The 22,445-nt window shown below is 34.6% G+C and overlaps 1 pseudogene; it reads right to left on the reverse strand.

Moving 5' to 3' along the window:
- Nucleotides 1–1,914: 1,914 nt before the first annotated feature.
- The window catches only part of LOC114024460, a 76,501-nt pseudogene continuing 55,970 nt past the window's right edge, over nucleotides 1,915–22,445 (reverse strand).

Here is a 22,445-nt window from a genome sequence, read left to right on the forward strand (position 1 = left end):
TAGCCAGCCTTGGCCTTTCCCAATAACTGAGATAACAGGTGTGGGTTACTATACCTGCAAGTGACTACAATATTAAGGCAACCTGAGTAAGCAAGTTATTGTTTTCAAAACCTTATTGTTTCAATTTCATCTACTCACTTTCTAGGACAGTCCAGTACTGGAAAGTCCTCTGAAAAACTACTCTAGAAAAGACCATTAGCATTTTGAATGAGCTAGAAACACAATTGAGCATTCTGAAAATAGCCGGATTTTTTTTAACATGATTTTGTTCTATTTATTGTTCTATCTATTGTTGAATCTTTTCCTGGTGTCTGTTTAGCTCATGGTTTCTGAGTACCATTGTCTAAGCTTCTTTAGTACAATAAATAATAATGTAAATTACAATGCAACAACAAATAACCAGGAAAGATGGCATTAGATACCTGTGTTTAGTTCTAGTTTGCATTTAAATGATGATAGACTTTTCACTTTAATTATTTTTATTTACTTGTCTTGATAGCATTTACAATTCTAATATACCAGAGGGCTTTCTTACAAACCTAACTGGGAAACAGAAATCTGTTTCCTAAAATGAATCTGGTAGAAAAACTTATAATGCAATAAAAATACAACAAAAATTTTTAAGCATAAAGTTGTGACCATTATTTATTATCTCTACATGACACCCTAACCATTAAACTTAATTCTGATTCTTGGATTTTTTGTTTGACAGTTTGGGGGGGGATGCTTCTTATACATGGCCCATTTCAGTTATCAGTTGAATGAGATAAGACTGGTCTCTATGACTGATGTTTCCTTTTTCGTATACTCACTTTTCTCCTTTAAAACCAGGACATGTTAAAAAGAAAAAAAAATCCATGTTTTCAGTTGCTTCTGTCTCTGTTATGTTTCTATTCTTAGAGGAAATTAAACACAATGACCTTGGAAGTCACTTTGGAAGAGGGGCATTCAGAATGCATAATTCCACTAATGAGTCCTGTTAGGTGGCTGAACACTAGTCCCCTTTAGGAGGGGATTAAAGATAATGACAGTTAGTATGTATGCCCACAGCACAGTGCCATTTCTATGCTGGCAGCCAGAAGCAAAGTGCTTCCAGAATGCTTTATATTTCACAGAGAAGCTTAGTAAAGAGGAATAGAGAATTTTTGAGGAATTGGTGTTTATGAGATTAGGAGGCCAACTTTTACATCTCAGATATTATATTCTCCTTTCCTGATTATTCATCCTCATAGATATGATTTTTTGTATACTTTCTTAATATTTTCAAGGTCATAAATTCTTCCTTCTTCATTGGATGTTAGGTTGTAAGATCTTTTTTCCCCTCCTTAATGGGTTTAATCTTATGTGAACACCAGAAAATTCTGAGACTTTGAAGCTGAACAGCACAGTGAGAAAGAGTAGAGATTTGGAGTTGATCATGGATTCAACTCTGTTCTTCCACTTACTGCTTCTGTGACTTTGGACAAGTCACTTAACTTTCCTGTCCTCATCCATAAAATGAGAGCTCAAATTAAACAGTGTGAAAAATCACCTCCAGGTAAAAGGGGGGTGGAGCCAAGATGGCAAAGTAAAAACAGTGACTTGCTTGAGCTCTCCCCCAAACCCCTCTAAATACCCATATAAAATGGCTCTAAACAAATTCCAAAGCAGCAGAACCCACAAAAAGACAGAGTGAAACAAATGCCCAAGACAACCTGGATGGTTGATGAGGAAGGTATATTGCGCCAGGCTGGGAGAGGAGCCCAGTTTGGTGTGGGAGCGCAGGCAAAGCAGGCCTCAGTGAACCTGGAGAAGGCCTCAGAGGACTGAATCACTGGTGGCTGTGGTGGTTTCCAGACTTCTCAACCCATTAACACCAAAGACAACTTAGAAGGTCAGTGGGAAAAGTCTGTGTCTGTGGTGACAGAGAGAAGATCAGTTCCAGTCCCAGTTCCTGAGCTTGGCCCAGGGTGGCAGCTGCTTCTGGAGCTTCTGGCCCACAGACCTAGGGGGAATCGAGCAGCTGACCAGAGGGGGATTCCAGGGATCTCTTCGCTGGTGCAAGATTCTCTTGTTTTGCCTGTTTTTACTTAGATCACAGTTCTGGGTGGTGATCCTGGGACGAGGTGGAGTGCTGGTGGTGGAGCTTGCAGTGGCAGTGAAGAAGAAATCCTCCTCATAGTTCCAAGGCAGAAAAAGGTGTTTGTGGTCCCTCATAGACCACAGCATGGGCCAGAAAAGGAGTAAACACCTTGCCCCTTATCATACCACCTTGGAAGAACTGAAAATTTACAAGTCCCTAGAAGTATCTCTGAAAACAGCTGCACAAAACCCATGAAGCTAGAGACAGTACATTCTCCACACTGGAAGCAGACTCCTACCTTAACAAAGAGTTAAAAACTCAAGTAATTCCTGGGATCATGAATAAACAAAGGTCCAAAAAAAGTCAGACCATAGAATCTTTCTTTGGTAGCAAAGAAGATCATAATATACAAGCAGAAGAAGACAACAAAGTCAAAGCTCCCACTTTCAAAGCCTCCAACAAAAACATGAATCAGTCCCAGGCCTTGGAAGAGCTCAAAAAGGAGTTTGAGAAAGAAGTAAGAGAAGTAGAGGAAAAACTAGGAAGAGAAATGAGAGTGATGCAAAAAAATCATGAAAAACAAGTCAACAGCTTGCTAAAGGAGACCCAAAAAAATACTGAAGAAAATAACACCTTAAAAAATAGCCTAACTCAAATGGCAAAAGCGGTCCAAAAAGCCAATGAGGAGAAGAATACCCTGAAAAGCAAAATTGGCCAAATGGAAAAGGAAGTCCAAAACCTCACTGAAGAAAATACTTCTTTAAAAATTAGAATGGAGCAATTGGAAGCTAGTGACTTTATGAGAAATCAAGACACTGCAAAACTAATCCAAAAGAATGAAAAAATACAAAACAATGTGAAGTACCTCATTGGAAAAACAACTGACCTGGAAAATAGATCCAGGAGAGAGAATTTAAAATTTATTGGACTATCTAAAAGCCATGATCAAAAAAAAAGTCTAAACATCATCTTTCATGAAATTATCAAGGAAAACTGCCCTGATATTTTAGATCCTGAGGGCAAAATAGAAATTGAAAGAATCCTCTGATCACCTCCTGAAAGAGACCCCCAAAGGAAAACTCCTTAGGAATATTGTAGCCAAATTCGAGATTTCCCAGGTCAAAGAAAAAACATTGCAAGCAGTCAGAAAGAACTGTGTTGTAGAACCACAATCAGTATAGCACAAGGTTTAGAAACTTCTGCATTAAAGTGTCAGAGGACTTGGAATATGATATTCTGCAGTGCAAAGGACATATGATTACAACCAAGAATTACCTACCCAGTAAAGCAGATTATAATCCTTCAGGGGAAAAAAATGGATATTCAATAATGTAGAAAAAATTAAAGCATTCTTAAGAACAGATCAGAGCTAAATAGATAATTTGACTTTTAAATATAAAACTCAAGAGAAGCAGGAACAGGTAAACAGGAAAGAGAAATCATAAGGGACTTATCAAAGTTAAACTGTTTACATTGCTAAAAGGAAAGAAGATATTTGTCACTCATAAAACCTTTCTCACTTTTAGGGTATTTTGAAGAAGTATATATAGACAGAGGGTACAGATCTGAGTTAAATATGAAGCAATGATATCTAAAAACAAACTTAAGGGGTGAAAGAGGAATGTACTGGTAGAAAGAGAAAGGGAAAGGTAGAATGGGGTAAATTATCTCACATAAAAGAGACAAGAAAAAGCTTTTACAGTGAAGGGTACCAGTTGGGAGGTGACAGGGAATGACTGAACCTTAGTCTCATCAGAATTGGCTTAAAGAGGGAATAACATACACACTCAATTGGGTATAGAAACCTATCTTACCCTACAGGAAAGTAGGGGGGAAAGGGATAAGAGAAGGAGGGGTAATAGAAGGGAGGGCAGATTTGGGGAGGATGTAATCCAAAGCAAGCACTTTGAAGAAGCACTGGGTGAAAGGAGAGAATAGAATAAATGGGGGAGGTAGGATAGGATGGAGGGAAATAATTAGTCTTTCACAACATGACCATTATGGAAGTGTTTTGCATGACTACACTTGTATAACCTACATCATATTGCTTGCCTGCTCAGTGGGAGTGGGAGCTGGGGAGGGAGGAAGGGAGAGAATTTGAAACTCAAAGTTTTAAAAATGAATATTAAAAATCATTTTTACATGCAACTGTGGAAAAATAAAATAGTAAAGAAAATATGAAAAAGAAAGGATTTTAATCCATTGTCAAGTTATTTTATCTATCTGATTCCTTGTGACATCCTTTTTCTTCTGCTCAGTTGGCATTATATAATGAATGTTGGAGAAGATACCAGTTTTCCCAGATTATATTATAATGTATGTATTCACATAAGTATTCATTAAAGCAAGTATAATCAGTGGATTACATGTCCTTGGAGTGTCGAATAATAGAATATGTTCTTCATATGTAATGCACATTCTTCAAAGATAAGCACATTGAATCGCATAGTAGAGATAGTACTTAGGTTTGTTTTTTTTTTTTTTTAAATTAAGTTGTCATGCTTTTCCTTTGGTTTTGTGTTTATTTTTCTACACAGATGTAGCACTCTGTGGAAAAAAAAAAATTGAAGGAAACAATATTGGATTACCTATCATAGAGTGCCAGAAGCTACCATATTTGCATATGAATAGCCATATTATTTCCAATGGCAGTAGGTACTTTTGTGATGATTTAGGACACAATGGTTCATCCTTACAAATGCTAAGCATTTTCCTGTACCATTTATTTGTTCCTTTCTTTCCCCAATTTACTCTTCACTGGTGCTGACATTTGCATTAGTAGAAATAATTAGCCTGGAACATCAAAAGAGGGCATCATTTGATTTACAGAGAGACATCAAAGTGATTCAAGGTTATCTAATTTTTTATATACATAATTGAAATCAATGTGCATTCATGATCAACTCTTATTACCAAATATAAATTAAACATAATTAAACTGAAGCTTTTTAACAACTTGGGGAAATTTTCAGATTTCAGATGGATTTTATTATGTTTATTGCAATGCATATTAGTGTAACATCAATATAATTGATCACATTTCAAGCAGGCATTCAATTAAGCCCAACAGCATCTAGAGTATATTGAATTGACACATTAGTCTGAATTATTGGTATTTTTCAGAGGCATTAACATTGTGAACAAACAGCTAGTAGTAACTTTCCTTAAATCTTTTTCCTGCCCCTTTTGAATTTAAAGACATTTTATCTCTCTGGATCTCAGTTTCTTCATCTATAATAATGAGTAATGATATCCAAGGCCACTTGATGACTAAGGGCCATTCTAACCTTAGAATTCTATGATTCCATGAAATATGGGAAGACCTAGGGAAAGACATACAAGAAATTAAAGTACTATCATCACCTTGGAAGTAAAGTATATAAACCCAGGAAGTCCTTTATGATTCATGGCAGTTCTTTGGTGGTAACATATAGCTGTTAATAAAAAAAAAAAATACTTCTTTCTCTTCTATTCAGATGAAAGAACTCTGCCCTTTACTGAAAGATGAAGAATAACTTTGTGCAGAGTAATAACATAATGGCAAGAAGTATTGGGTTTGGAGTTAAAGAACCTTGGTGACTTTGGACAAAATTGTGTCTCTGTCCTTGATTCTCGTCCTTGGTCTTCAAAGGACCTTCAAAGGATTCTCCTTGTCCTTTGAAGACCAAGTTCAAGACACTTGAAATTCATTTATGGAAAGAAGGGGGGGAAAGAGGCAAAGACAAAGAGAGAAAGTACTCAAGAGATAAATTGGAGAAGGGAGAGGGATACACAAATGAGGACAGAAACAGAAGGAGAACACATCTTTATGCTGTTATTGCTATTAGGACTTACAAACTTTGTTTCTTGCTTGTTTAAGTCTTCATTGATAAATGCTAATGGAAAACAGATTTAATTTTTGTTTAAGACACTTAACTTTGGTCTTTTCTAAAGTCAAAGATCTAACAATCATACCAGTTTTGTACTAATTTATAGCATCTTGTTCTTAAGGCAAGCCAACAGAACATTGTTGGACCAATACATTTCCATCCTCACTACAGTTCTGAATATGTATACCATCAACAATGCTGCATCAGTACAGACACTGTTGAGTCTATATTAATTTATTGTCATTGAAGTTTGTGGCAATGAAGGATTCATTTTTTCCTCTCCTATCTTACCAGTTTTTGATAAGTATGAATGATATACTTCTCCACTGATAAATAACATGAAAATCTACATGTACATGTGCTAAATGGTCACATGCAAAAAAAAACCTTACTGATGATTGAAAAACTGGTAAATGGGAGGGACCTAACAGTGCAGAACAGCTTATTTAAGGGATTTTTTAATTCAATTAATTTAATGAACTTTTATTGGGCTGAAAAAGAATGACATCAAAACATGATTTAATTAAATGTTGCTTTTTTTCAAATAATTTCTTTAAAATTTCTTAGTTTATTACCTTTATTAAGGTGGATTTACACATAGTACCTTTGTTGAACCTTTGTTTTGAACTGTGTGATTTTTTATAGGCCCTGAATTATTCTTACATTTTGAGCTAGCACCACCAGGACTTTTTTACTTCTTCTCAACCTTTACTTTAGTCACCTTCACAGCTTCACTTTTATTTTGGTCAACTAAATACTGAAATTTTGCAAAGGATTAGACAACCTTCTTAATCCTTTCATGTATTAATTTATGTCTTGTTCATTTTTTTCTCTTATCAACAATCTTTCTTAGTACCTAATTACTTGTACCTAGGATGAAATCCAAATTCCTTTGTTGGCTTTTAAAACCCAGAACAAACTGATTCGGGCTCATCCTTTTAGAGTTTGACTGATCACATACCTTTCTACACCCTATGCTGTTCATTTATCTTCAATCATGTCTGCCTCTTCATGATTCTATTTGGGGTTTTCTTTGAAGAGATACTGGAACGGTTTGTCATTTCCTTCTTCAGCTCACTTTATAGATGAGGAAACTCAGGCAAACAGGGTTAAGTGACTTGTCCAGGGTTACACAGCTAGTAAATATCTGAGGCAAGATTTGAACTCAAGAAGATGAGTCTTTCTGACTCCAAGCATTTTGTTCACTGAACCACTTAGTTGCTCTAATATTACAGTCTAGTTGACCTTCTTGCTGTTCTTTAAACAGAACCTTTCATCTACTACTCCCATGCCATCCCCCATACCTAGAATATTCTTCCACCTGCCAATTTCTCCTCCTATAATGCTTACCTCCCTCCAAAGCTCAGCTCAAGTGCTACTTCCTACTTGGGGCTATTATTCAATCCACCTCTCCAGTATCTCTTCCTTCTGAAATTATTTTGCCATATATTTATATTCTAAGAGAATCTATTTTCTTTTGCAAAATTTCTATTTGATTTCTTAGCAAAAACAAAACAGAATTCCCTATTAATTTCTTGTAAAATGTTTTCCAAAGAAAGAAGTATATTACAGTTAATAATGTTTACGTGACATTGTATCTATAATTATATAGGTACATTGAACTAAGGATGAAAAAAATCTGAAACTTATGTGAATACCTAAATTTTTCAGACAAAAAAGAGATATTTCCTACAAAAATCTTATATTTTTTCCTGTTGTTGGGGTGGGCAGGATACTGCATCATTATTATTAAAAACCTGACATTCATTGATCATATTGACTGATTGTTTACTAACTTTCCCACTTAACTTTGTTAATATAAAGACAATCCATATGTAGACAAATGCTAGTATTATCACCCATAGATATAAGTAGTATATATGTATATGTACATAAACACATTTTATATATATATATACATATATATGTTTATAAATATAAGTATATGTATATACATATAAGTATATATGTCTTTAATTTTTTATCTGATTATCTGTGCGTTATTCCTTCTCAGTAGAATGTAAGCAGCTTGAGGACAAAATTTTTTTCTTTGTATTTTCAGTGCCAAAAATAGTACCTGGAATATAGTAAGTATTTCATAAATCTATTTATTAAATCTAATTTATTAAATAAATTATTTTAATTATTAAATAAATTAAATTATTTAAATTTAATTATTAAGTAAAATAAATAAAATAAATTATAATTTGTTAAATAGATTAAATAAATAAATCTATTTATTAAATCTAATTAAATTAAATTAAATTCTTCATCTCTTATTAGGGTTTCAAAATGCAGATTAATTTATTTCACATACAATTTAAGACAGAGCAATCTGACAGACAAAAGGAGGAGTCAGAAGCAGTCCCATTTAATGGACCATTGAATTAGAGGAAGAGTGCCTGGATGCTTAATACTTTGCAATTGTGGCACAACAAGGGTTCCCATATCTCTTTCCCCCCCTTGAAATGCTTAGTTTTCCTTATGTAGAGAAAATTACCCCAGTATATTTTGGTAGCTTCCCAAATACCTAAGGACATAAAAGTCTCATCCATCTGGTAGATTTCTGAAGACTATTAGAGTCATCATGCCCCTGAATTGATAAGCAGACATGTTTCCATATGGAGATGAGGGTTACCCTGTCCAGTGGTGGCTATCCTTGTTGTATATCCGTGCTATGTTAGGACAAAGTAAACCTTCTTTGATTAAATGTTCAATGGCTTATGATTGTTGTAATATCTAAGTGGCTGGCTGGGTTTAGGCCAACCTCTATAAGTAACTCTGCAAATTTTCTTTTTAATATCAAATCTTCTCTGTACTTTTACAGTTAAGTCAAATGTACTAGTGGAATTAGACTCACCAACATTTTTGTTATTGCTCTTTAGTAATTTTCAGTTGTTTCTGACTTTTTGTGACTCCTTTTTGGGGTTTTCTTGGCAAAGATACTGTAGTGGTTTGCCATTTCCTTCTCCAGCTCATTGTATAGATGAGGAAACTGAGGCAAACAGGTTTAAATGCTTGCTCAGGGTCACATAGCTAGTAAGTGTTTGAGGTTGGATATGAACCAAGATCTTCCTGACTGCAGGCCCAGCACTCTGCTTTTAATTTTAAGTTCCAAGGATATACAGGAGTATTAACTGGATGGCAACAGAACTCTTTCCATTTCTTAATGAAATCCTTTTGTACAGTATTATAAACCGAAACACAACTGGACATTTGGTATGTTAGGTGTTCTGATGAAGAATGTCACCTAAGAGTCTACCATCTGAAGTAAGATGACTGCTGAAGAAAATTGTTTTGTCAATGTTGGGAAATTCTGATTAAGGAAATTCCACCATTAACCAGAAGTTTTTCTCCATAGTTGCATAGCTAGTCTGTTAGAGAATGAACTTGAACTGAGTTTTTTTGGACTCCAAATCTGTACCTCTGTTCATTATATGACACTGACTCTTAATTACCTTATGCAAAATATTTTATTTGGTATTGTAAAAAATTCAATAACCATCCATTTTTCAGTGGCAGGTGAGGAAGATGTCACAAATGGCCTAAAGAGCAATGGGGAAAAGGATTTTCTACATTGACACTTTTTATCTCTTCCATATCTGAACAATCTTCTCCCAACTCCATACCAAGCATTCAAGTTAACTAGACCAGTATGTTTTTTTTTCAATTTTTCCAACATTTTATTTAACGTTTTGAATGTCAAATTCTATCCTTCCCTCTTGTCTTCCCTCCCTGAGGTGGTGAGCAATCAGATATAGGTTATACATACACAGTTATGTAAAGTATTTCCATATTAGTCATTTTGTACAAGAAGCTTGAACAAAGGAAAAAATGAAAGAAAAAGTGAAAAATAGCATGCTTCAGTCTGTATTCAAACATATCAGTTCTTTCTCTGGAAGTGAATAGTATGCTTTGTTAGTCCCTTAGGATTGTCTTAGATCATTGTGTTGCTGAGAATAGTTAAACAGTTCTCACAAAATGCCAAGAAACTACAAAGAGGTTAATCATTTGAATTATAATGATATCCCCTTCCTCTAGAGTAAAGAACTTAGTATGAAAATATGTAATTGGCAACAGTTCATATAATATGAAATATTAGAATAAGTAAACAACTAAATAAATAGTATTTCTAAGTTAGAATTCAAATTATCAATGGGTAATTTAAGATGTATTTTAAATAGAAATAGAAACAGGACCTATGATTTCATTGGAAAAAGGAAACTGCCAGAAGACGAAACTCCTTTTCCAATGAAGGTCTGTATTTTTTCTGCAACCTATAGTCTTAGAAAGTTGCCTAGAGCAGTGGTGTTAAACTTAAATGGAAATAGATGCCACTAAACTGTACATAAGTATCCCTGTTGTTGCATATTAACTTAGAATACCACAAATTAACATTATGTAAATTTTATTTATTTTTATTGATTTTGTTAAACATTTCCCAATCATTAAAATCAAGTTCTGATGGCACTCTGGAGTGTTGTGAAGTACAATGTCACCACAGAGTATTCAATACCTCTAACCTAGAGCACTGAAAAATTAAATGAATTGCCCAGGGTCACAGTATGTCTATGTCAGAGACCAAAGCTGAAAATGAGTCCATCTATAATCCATATGTTGTTAATTTAGAATAATAGTAGCCTTTGTGTGTGTGGTTTGTCTTCTGTTCTCAAAGAGGACAATGACATCAGGAAAATGATACCATGACTTGCAAATGAATACCATTTAAGTGAAGGAAGGCTATGTAAAGTCACCAGCCTCACTTTCTCCTCTGGAGCCATCTGGGTACAGTGGCCAGATATAGATCAGGACAACTGGAGATGGCCCAGGATTCAGTGGAAGACCTTGGCCTTTTTAAGTTAAGGTCTTTCCAAGTTCTCACTTTGACCTAGGCAATGCCCATTTTAGATTTCATGATAACATGAAATATTCTAATTTCCCTGAAATTTGGTTAATGATTATTTTTTTAAAACAAAACATCCAAAGTGTTATTTCATTAGTTTCATATATGTAAATAATAAAAGTGAATTAAGGTATCTGATAGTTTAATAATGAATGAGTATAATTCATTTCAGATTGGACATTTCTTTATAAACAGCTCAGCTCCTATAGATATCTCTACACCTGTGGCCTTTTCTTCTAAGTGTTGAGTTTGTCTTTGAAACCTCATTTTGAGGATATATCCATGATAGTCCCATTCATCTGCAACTAGGAATAACTCTTGATTCTCCTGATTATTTTCCTACTATGCCCCAGGAGCCTTCTCCCACTGAGAAAATTCCATTTCTGCAGAGTTAAGTGTGCCCTGGTCTTGTCCTACTAACAAGTGATCAGAGAAATAGAGACAATTTGTTGAGAGCTTCCCTTTTCTTTCATCCTAAATTCCTGCCCCTCATCTTGACCTCTCTATAATCCCCACTCTCTCATTTGTTTTCACATCTCCTTGTCTAGTAGCTGATTCCCTATTATTTTTAAATATTTACAATTCTTCCTCATCCTTAAAAAACAACATCAACAAAACCTCATTTGAGCCATCCTTCTTCTCTAGGTATAGTTCCATATCTTTCCTCCTTTTTATGGCTAACTTCCATGAGAAGGCCCACTACAATAGATGTTTCCAATTCTTTTCCTCTCATTCTTTCTAAACTCTTAATAATCTTTTTTATGATATCATCATTTAACCAAAATTGCTTTCTCTGAAGTTAATGATCTCCTAGTTGCCAAATCTAATGGTCTTTTCTCAATTTCTTATCATTCTACCTCTTTGTAGTCTTTGAGCTGTTGATCAATCTCTTCTCTCTAAATTTTTTGACATGGTTCTCTCCTGCTTATCCTTCCACCTATTGGATTGCTCCTTATCAGTCTCCTCCAAGTATTTTCATTTTGGTCATGCCTGGTAACCTTAGATATCCCATAGAGCTTTGTCCTGGACTACCTCCTTTTCTATCTCTCTATATTTTACTTGGTGATCTCATCAGCTCCTATGGATTCAAGTATCATAATTATGCAAATGATTATCAGATCTACTTAACCAGATCTAACTTCTCTCCTACCTTCAATCTAGAATCACTAAATACCTCTTGGATATCTCAAATTGGATCTACCATTGATATCTCAGATGACTTTGGATAAGAGAGTGAGATAGATGACTTTGTATAACCTTGCCTCATTTAAATGCACTTGCAAGTCAGGACAAGACCCTCCTGATGTCATTGGTCCTCTTCAAGAACAAAGAACAAACAACAATCTGTGAATAATAGTAGCTGCCCTACTGGAGACCCAACTGGCCAGTCCCAGTCGTACAATGTTCCTTCTTTCCTTTCTTCTTTCATCCATAAAGGAAATCATACCCTTACATGTGGGTGCTCTGCCCAAATTAATATAAATTTTGGGCACTGAAACCTCTCAAGATTATCTTGGGGTCTGAGGGCTAGATTGCTTTTCTCTTCCTTATAAATTTATTTTATCTTTTTTTTTAGGCAATTGGGGTTAAGTGACTTGCCCAGGGTCACACAGCTAGTAAGTATCAAGTGTTTGGTCTGAGGTCAGATTTGAACTCAAGTCCTCCTGACTTCAGGGTTAGTGCTCTACTCACTGTGTCACCTAGCTGCCCCTTCTTTTTTTTAAACTGGGACAATTAATTCTTTTGTCCCATGTAATTTCATTTTTGATTTCTTGAAATAGAGCTCTAGAAATCCAGGCTTTGATGAAGCCCATTGGGATTCAAATGCAGCTACTTGACCATGCCTTAAACCCAAATCCCTCTGGCTCTTGCTAATTGATCAACTATAAGTCCCAGCCCAAGCCTTACTTTGTCATTGTTTGAGATTTGGTGGTTCAGAGTGAATATAAATAGCAATTGTGTTTGTTCTGACAAGAACCTCCAACAATCTTCCCCTCCAGTTTGATTTTTTTTCTTTCAGTAGGCAAACTAAGCCATCTTTTGTCTCATTTCTTACCTAGCCTTAATTACTGAATGGGTGTTGTTTCAAACTGAGACACAGGAAAGACCTTAGCTTAAAAAGGCCAAGGTCTCCCACTGCATCCAGAATCATCTCCAGTGGTCTTGATCTATATGTTACCATTGGACTCAGATGTTTCTGGAGGAGAGAGTGAGGATGGTGACTTTGCACAGCCCTACCTCCCTTAAATCTAATTCACTTGCAAGTCAATACATCACCTTCCTGATGTCATCAGTCCTCTCTGAGAACAAAGGATAAACAACAACAATACGTGTCATATTTTCACTGATAATAATTTATTTCCAAACAATTAATTATAGTCTGTATAGAAGAACCATGGTTATCTAGATATCTTTCAATTATTTCTAAATTTTATTTTAAAATAAAAAAAAACATAATCTCAATGCAATTTATAGAAGTGAACAATTAGAAAATGTAATTCCTCACTTGCACTTACTATTGTGCGAAAGTCAATGTGTGTGAAACTCCATACTTTTTAATATTTTAAACTCATAAATATGTTGCATACTGAGTAAAACAAATTATGGTCCAACTTGTAATAGCTCATAAAGATCCTAATCTTGTAATGTGATAGTAAATGTTTAATAAATAGGCCTGGGGGGGGAATGAAAGTATACCACATACTTTTAAGTTAAATCCACATTATTAACATTTGATCCATAACTTTCTTAAGTATAGACAATCAAGAATATAATGAATCCAGGGCAGCTAGATGGTACAGTGGATAGAGTTTCACCCTTGGAGTCAGGAGGACCTGAGTTCAAATCTGGCTTCAGACCCTTGACACTTACTAGTTGTGTGACCTTGGCAAGTCACTTAACCCTAACTACTTTGCCAAAAAAGAAAAAAAAAAGAATGTAACAAATCAAATCCTGATTTCCCATTTCCAATTCCCAACTGGTAAACTGTTAATTCTGAAAAATTAACAGTTGGTTCTTTTGAGTCAGTGGGAGTTGACTCCAATAAACTTTGTCTTTATGTCTGGTTTTCAAAGTCTATACAGACTGTAACATATTACCTACAACAAATGTCAAGAGCTGAAGTTGTGATCTACACAGATCATCCTAGAAAGAGTCAGAGGCTGAGGAGATCCTAGTATTCTAGCCCTACCACCACCACCTCTGTCACTGTGACTAGTGAACAGACTTTGACTAAGCTATTTAACCTCTATAATTCTTGCCTATATTTGGTATTTTCTAAAAAAAATCATCCAAGGTGACACAACACTAAAACAACTGACTGAGAAAATAAATCAAACTCATTACTTGTTATCTGCAAAATATCTCAACTGTTTTACTGAATCTTTCACTTTTTATTGGTCATGAAAGCACTGATAGACTATAATAGATATTTACAGAAACTGTTTAATATTCTTTGTGGAAAGAAAGCAGTATAGACAATAAAATTTGATGATCAGGAGTATATCTTGAAAACCTTCGGTGCTGGTTACTATATATGCAGTGAACCAGTTTTATATTGGATTTTCTTTAACCCTTTGCAGGATAAAGCCCATCACTACCTATTTATATAACTTCCTAACACCTCCAAGATCAAATATAAAACTCTGATTTTATCCTTTGTTAGCCCTTCATAATCTGTCTCCTTCTAATCTTCCTGGGCTTCCAACACTTCATGTACTATATAGTTCAATCACAAGGCCTTTTTTTTCACTCAAGACATTCAATCTCCAGACTTTAGGAATTTTTATTGGCCATTTTGCATGCCTAGAATTCTCTATCTCTTCATCTGCACCTCCTAGCCTTGCTGGCTTTTTTCAGGTCTTTTTTCAACCCTCCTTAACCCTAATGCCTTCCCTCTGAGATTATCTCTCATTTATTCTGTCTCCATCTTATTTGCACATGGCTGTTTGATGTTATTCCCATTAGACTGTGAGCACCATGGGAGCAAGCAATGTTTTGTTGTTATTGTTGTTTTTTGGTGTACCTAGTATAGTACTTGGCACATAGTAAGGACTTAACAAACATCAGTTATTTTCTGAGACTGGAGTTCTGTACCAAAATCCTCATCCTGTTACATCATAAATACTTTCTTTATAAAGAGTCAGAAAGCACTGAGCATGGTGAGAATTAAATATTTGAGACAAAAAATAATTAATTGTATCTTAGACAAGAAATGATTAATTGCTGCTATTGGAATTGTTTCTGTATAAGATACCTATATGTAGACAGACTACCAAACAGTTAGATTAGAGGTTAAAATCAATGTCATATTAGAAAAAAAATCAGGAGATAATATCTCATGAAGAAATTACAGCAGATAGATCCAGGTAGATCCTAGGACAGCTAAGTGGTACAACTGATGGAGTGTCTGGTCTGAAATCAGGAAGATTCATCTTTCTGAGTTCAAATCTGGCTTTAGACGTTTCCAAGGTATGTTACCTTGGGAATGTCACTTAACCCTGTTTTCCTCAGTTCCTCATCTGTAAAATGAATTGGAGAAGAAAATGGCAAATCACTCCAGTATCTTTGCCAAGAAATTCCAAATGAGGTCACAAGGAGCTGGATGTGACCGAAACAATTGCACAACAGTGACAAGATCCTGATCTGTTTAAGTTATCTGAGGAAATGGAGTCAACTTCCTATGGAAGAAATGTGTAAAAATAAAAACTTTATATCAAACTATTCCATTATTATAAGTTTAATTTATATAAAACAATTACCACATCAAAGAGGCCCCAAAATTCCAGAAATCACTTAAATATTAAACAATTTAGTAAGAGGAGAAACTAATCAGAGGTAAAACAAATTCATTTGCAATGTATCATGAAAAAAAGAAGGTGGAACACTATAAGCAATAGCATTTCGCACAATAGACAAAAGCTACTGAGGGAAAATGATCCTAGTAAAAGTCAATGTCAAACCCACCTTAAGCAAAAGAATTCAATGGGTATTTGTATTCAAAACATGAAAAAGGACAATAACCAGACAAAAATTTTCAATAGACATACTGGAATTTATTAAAAATAAATTCTTATCAGTAACAATAGCAGAACCACCAAATTTGGATTTTTCCACCCCAGTAATCACTGATTTGCATATAAAAGGTTCAAAAGCATCAAGGAAGATGAAACTGGAAAGAGTAGCCATACCTGACTATTCTTATAGAAAGAAAACCATGCTGGAGTCAAAATAATTTTAAATACATGTAGTAGTTCTACTTGTAAAACATTTATTTGGGAGGAATATAAAATAATTGAAAAAAGAATAGATACTAATATTTTAAACTCAAATATTATTGATGACTTTTTAACATCATCCTTTTCATGATATACTGTGCATCGATCCAATATGTCTTTCCTTTTAATAAGGAAAACTGTTATATAAAAGAACCAGTGACTATATCAGAAAATGTGTTTGTCATTCTATACCTACTGCCATGAAATGTGAGAAGTGGAAGCCCCAGTCTCTTCTTTGCCAAGATCTCAGTACAATTATATCTTTCAGCTTCATTTTTGTGGTGTTTTTTTTTTTTTTTTGGTTACTTTAGTTGAGTTTGCAGTTTCCTAGTTCTGCCTACTGCAAACTACTTTGGTTCATATACTTCCCATGTTTTTTTTTTTAATTCTTCTATTCATCATTGCTGTAGGGCCCCAATGTTTCATCATGTTTATATAACAAAATTTGTTCAATGATATTCCAATAAACGAGTACTTACTTTGCTTTCAGGATTTTTTTTTGTTGTGACAAAAAGTGCTTCTATGAATATTTTGTTATATATGAATACTTTCTCTCTTTGACTTCCCTGGGAAACCTACCCATCAGAGTGATCTCCAGATAAGAACAATTTAATAACTTTCCATTTACAATTTCAAATTTTTTTCCAGAATGGTTGGAAATATTCATATGTTCATCAAGTCTGTCAGTTTACTTATCTTTTCACAGTTCCTCCAACATTGACTATTCTTGACATACCATGCTATTAACAAAAAATAAAAGGTAGGGATAGTTAGAAGTCACTAATTAACAAGACAGTCACCTGTTTTCAAATTGTGATTAAAATATTATGAGAATTGTTATTGGCATGCAAAAAAGTTATTCAGAATGAAAACATCTGAAAGGGACAGCTGGATTCCTGCAGATAATTTTTATAGTATACTATTTCTTTACTTTCCCGCAAGTGAAATGTGTAAATAATAATAATCTTATTTTGTTGATTTAAAAAATAATTGACTCTGTAGAAAGACTTCAACTTCAAATTCCCTTCTCAAAGTGTCTCCTTCACATTTTTTAAGTTGTACAAAATTTTATGAAAAATCTTTTATTGCAGAGTATGTTTCTTCATTGATCTGTTAAATTTTGATACCAAATAAGGATGCTCAAAACAAGGAGACCTGTATTCATCTAAAGTGTTTCCTGGTGTTTTGAAATTCTCCTGTACAAGTCAAACAATAGTCACATACCTCCAAATGCTTCTATTTGCATATGACTTTGTATTCTTTGTTTCAAGACCTTGTGCTCAATAAAGCTCCCTCACTGTAGATCATAGGAATTAAAAAAAAAAAAAAGATCTGTTTAATCATCTATGGGCAGGGTGAGGAAAACAAAAGAATTACAGCATTATGTGGCCATTGTCTTGGTCTCTTGGGTTAAACATAGACAACGAACAGGATGCAGAACTGAGGATGAAGATAGATGCATAGCACTTTGAATAACTTTAAGCTATTTGATTCTACAAGCCTCTATCACTTGAACACTAATATTCTCCTTGTGATGCTACATGGATGCTAACTATAGAATGTCATGGCTTTTGGGGAAATTATATGTGACCCAAAAAGCAATATTTATTGGCCTCATTTTCCTCATTTGAAAAATACCGGTAATAATATCCATAGTGCCTATCTCACATCAGAGATTGACATGAGTATTCAATGAAATAATAGATGTAAAAGCAGTTTAGAAAGTAGAATGCTCTGATACAAATGTCAGATTTTGGCATTTGTTTGTGTTTTTACTTTATTTTCTGGACCAAATATGATTACATAGGTAAAGTAAAATGTCACTTAGGCAACTCCCTCTATCAATATAGACCATTCCTGCTGTAATTTAGAGACTGGGAGAGTTACCTGGGGGCACTGAGAGGAATCCTAGAATCAAAGAATTAGATTATTAAAAGGAATCTCAGTAGCCATCTGATCTAATCCATACAAAGCCATCTTCACTATATCATACCTGACACTCTATATATGGTATGTATATGTGTGTGTATGTATATATATACATATATATGCATATATGCACACACACACACATATACATATATCCACACATATATATACATATATACACACACATTTTATATTCACATACATATGAATATATATATTCTATATAATATGAAAAATAAAATATAATTACATCCTACGTAATATATCATATTATATTCAACCAAAACATTTGAACAATCAGAAGATAATATTACTTGACCATTTCGGTCACTATTATCTCTATGCATTCACACATATCCCTCTATGAGAGTAATTGTACTAAGATGCCTAATAAAATCCACAGATCTAAAGGCAATGCTCTCTACTATTTTCCTTATATAGAAACAGTAGCAAATTCATTTCTTAAAAGTTGAATTGAGTATAAATTGGTCGCAATAATTATGTATATAGGGGCATTGTTATTCTGCAGTGCTTGGTGCCACCTTTCTGGATCAACTTCTCAATATAATGGTTTGTTGCTCTTGAGATAATAGTTTGCAAGCATGAACAAGCTGCTGGAAGATTTGTGTCATGATTATAGACTGAATAGCAGCCTTTCCATCTTCAACTCCACACTAAGGAGGAGAGGTATTATTATGATTATCATCATCATCATTAGCATCTTTATCCTAAATTAGGAAAAGGACAAACTACAAAGAATCTAGTGATAGAAGAAAGAATGTGTTGAAACAAAAGTTTGCCTTTACATAATAGAGAATTTGCAACTTAATTTCCTTCCCAGTAACAAAACTAATTTAAAAGGGCAAGTTTACTCAAGTGCAAATAATATAATACTCATGTCTGTGACTAATAGAATGAGTTTTTTTTTCAGATAATAAAGTAGACTACATGTCCATCATGTATTTTAGTTAAAGCTTTGTCCTTCACTCCCCTTTGACTATGAATGCACACTAGACTGCTTAAAGAGCTGATTATTATCATTTTTTTTTCTACATAGAGTAAACCCTCACCTACTCAGAACACAGCTCTCTGGCTCATTAACACTTGGATCTCCCATTGACCCCACCACACATAATAATATCTTGAACAAACTCTTGCACTGTTCTGCCCATGCAAAGAAGGCAATCTCATTCTCTGAGACTAATAAGGATGAGAAAATTGATAAAGCTACAGAGAGTTTTTGAAGCATAGAAGAGGAGAATGGAGGGGGTTAAGACTGAAAAAGCTTTAATGTTTTAAATAAATTGGAGGTTTCAGTGGAGTGAAAAAGTTTGGAAACAATAGCAATGGTTTGGAGTGCCTGAAACTGGCTGTGTGCGATGAATAAAGTAAATAGCCAAGCCAAAAGTGGTGGAACTGCTGAATTCAAAAGAGAGAAAATTAGGCCAGTTTTTTTAATTGTTCCAGCAACCCAGGAATAAAAATGAGAAAGGAGAAAGAAGACACTAAATGTTAGCTAGACAGAAAAAAACTGCAACATGGGTAAAAAAGGTGAAGCAAACAGTGGGTCTCAGGTTTTGACAGAAGTATTGTTAATGGAAGGAACTACAAAAATAGTAAACAATATTGGAGTGTGCCTGGGAAAGACTAAGGTAGAAATGAATGGCAAGGGAAATAAGCGGGAGAATAGAGAAGAAGGGTTCCTAGTTCAAGCAATGATTATTTATAACAAGAATGATGAAAGCAAGAGGTTGGAAGATAATTCAAAAGCTTATAATAGAGATAGTGTATAAATTTATTTACTTAAAGAGATGAAAATTAACCATGTCCAAAGTTCCCGTTAGATTATATCTCTGAGCTTTTTTGCATAGGCGCTAAATGCAAGCCCTACTAGACTGGGAATCAGGAAGATAGAGATGCTTTTAGTGAGGCCATCTATTAAGGATGAAAATTCTCTCCTCTGAGCAAAAGGCATGAGATTAATTGTACAGAGTACACTGAACAAGTAACTTCGTATACACACGTCTTTTTTTTTCTGCCTTGTATCCTCAGAAACCCAATACATAGTAGGTGCTTAATAAATGTGTGTTGACTAATTCACATCATATTGTTCCAGTCAATTTTTCTGGTGTCTCTCTCCCCCCACCTCCATTATTACCCTATTTCATTCTACTTTACAACTATACTAGATAACTAGTTGTCCCCTGGGCTTGTCTAGCTGCCTGCTGCCTACAGGCTGTTACACCTCAGGCCTAGGATACACATATTTTCTCCATTTCCACCCTTTCTTCAAGACTCACCTCAGCTGCCACATCTCCCTTAAAGTGCTAGATCATTGTATGCTCTGCAGTAAGCATCCAAGGCATACTCTTTCTCTGGTACATGCCACAGTGAGCTGCAACATATAATCAATTATTGCAGCAGGATAGTTTTAATTCGCTTATTCATTGTCAACAATAGTCTTCAGGAAGAACAAACTATTGAGCAAAAGAGACCTTGGAAAACTTCACTGAAGTGATTTTCTTTTTGTGGTTTTCATAAGAATTTTTTTTATTTAGTTTTCTCACATAGAAAAATTATTCCTATTTCTGTTTTGCCTAATACAAGAATCAAGGAAGTTAGAAAGGAAACAGGAATTTATTAAATTCCTACTATGTGCCAGGCACTGTGATAAGCACTATACAAATATCTCATTTGATCATCACAACAATCCTGTAAGGTAGGTTCTACTATTATCTCCATTTTATAGCTCAGAAAACTGAAATAGGTAATAGTTAAATGAATTGTCCAGAGTCGCACAGCTAGTATCTGCATCTAGATTTGAACTCAAGTCTTTCTGACTCTAGGCCTTGGATTCTATCCACTATGACACTTAAGGAAGACAAAACATGTTTCACCTTCAACAAAGACTCCAAAACCACTGAAAAGGAAGAGAAAATGGGACATTGGAGGGGTAAGTTTCTTGATAGTGTGATGTTACCAGCTAGACCACATCTTCTGTGTATTAGGGAACAATTTAGCATAACAGATTAAAAAAAAAACTATCATTGAAGCCAAAAAGACCAGAGTTCAAGTCTACCTCTGGTTCATACTGATTGTATGATCTTGGGCAATTCACTTAACCTCTTAGTGCTCAAAATCTAGGCAACTCTCTGAAAGTCTGTTAGTTGTAGAGAAATGCTAATGGATATGAAAAGAGGGAGCTTCCTTTCCTGGGAGTTCTCTAGATCCATGAAAATTACAAGTCCTATCCTTACTCCTATTCCTTAGGAGGAGTAGGGAGTGTGAAATCATTTGATTTATGCTGAAAGATATCAATTAACAAAAGAGAACATTTGAAGCATATTTTTATGTAGAATAAATATGAGTTTTAAAGTAGAAGACAGATCACTTTTCCGTAGAAAATGGGACCAAACTGATATTTAAACTTTAAAAAGCATTTTGAAAGTTTGACTGGCATACTTGTTAAATAAATAACATTAGGTTATTCCATAATTCATGTGTTAATGAAAAACCACAAAATTGTCAAAGACCAAAAGTGATATTCATTTTCTTTACTGAACATGTCATATGTGAACTTCTGGACTCTACAAACTTGTATGGACAAGACAGACAAAGGTCAGTTTCTTCATTTTGAAATATTCACTATAGAGGTTAAAGGGACATGCACAGTTTAACCTTGAACTAACATTTGGATAATAGTTCTCTCGTCCAAAAGCAGAATTTCTTATATGTCAGTTACTTTAAAAATAAGAATCCTAAGGGCTTTTTTTTTAAAAAATTAAGGGTATTTTGAATAATATCACTTCAAATCACAGATTTAAAGCCCAAAGTGTCCTTAATGGTTGTTTAATGGAACACTCTTCTTTAACAGAACAGGAAACTAAGGCCGAGAAAGATTAAGGGATATGTACAATATTAAGCAGGCTGAAAGCTACAGATGCAATATTCAATCCCAAGTCTTCTAAATCTAATCAGAGAAACTGCACTATTTTGTTGTTTTACTTTGGAGCATACTAGAACAATAGAATATCATTCTCTGGGAAGTATGTTTTCTTCATCTACTTTTCTTTCTTTTTTTTTTCCCTACTCCCTACTCACTTTCACCTTCCCATATCAAATCAGATGCCAATCCTGTCATTTCTACTTTTATAGCATCTCTCCTATATATCACTTTCACAACTCTGCCACTGCCACCACTTGGTTGCTGGTCATGATCACCTCATACCTGGACTATTGCTATAGCTAGCAGGTTGGTGTCCCTCCTTAAGTCTCCTTCCATTATAGTACATCCTCCATTCAGTTGTCAAAGTGATCTTCCTAAAGCACAAGTTTGACCATGTCATCTCAGTCCCTGTTCAATAAATTCCAGGGGCTCTCTTTTACCTAAAAAGATAAAATATAAA

This window comes from Vombatus ursinus, unplaced genomic scaffold (assembly GCF_900497805.2).
Source record: "Vombatus ursinus unplaced genomic scaffold, bare-nosed wombat genome assembly UNPS02014821.1, whole genome shotgun sequence".
Taxonomy (NCBI): domain Eukaryota; kingdom Metazoa; phylum Chordata; class Mammalia; order Diprotodontia; family Vombatidae; genus Vombatus; species Vombatus ursinus.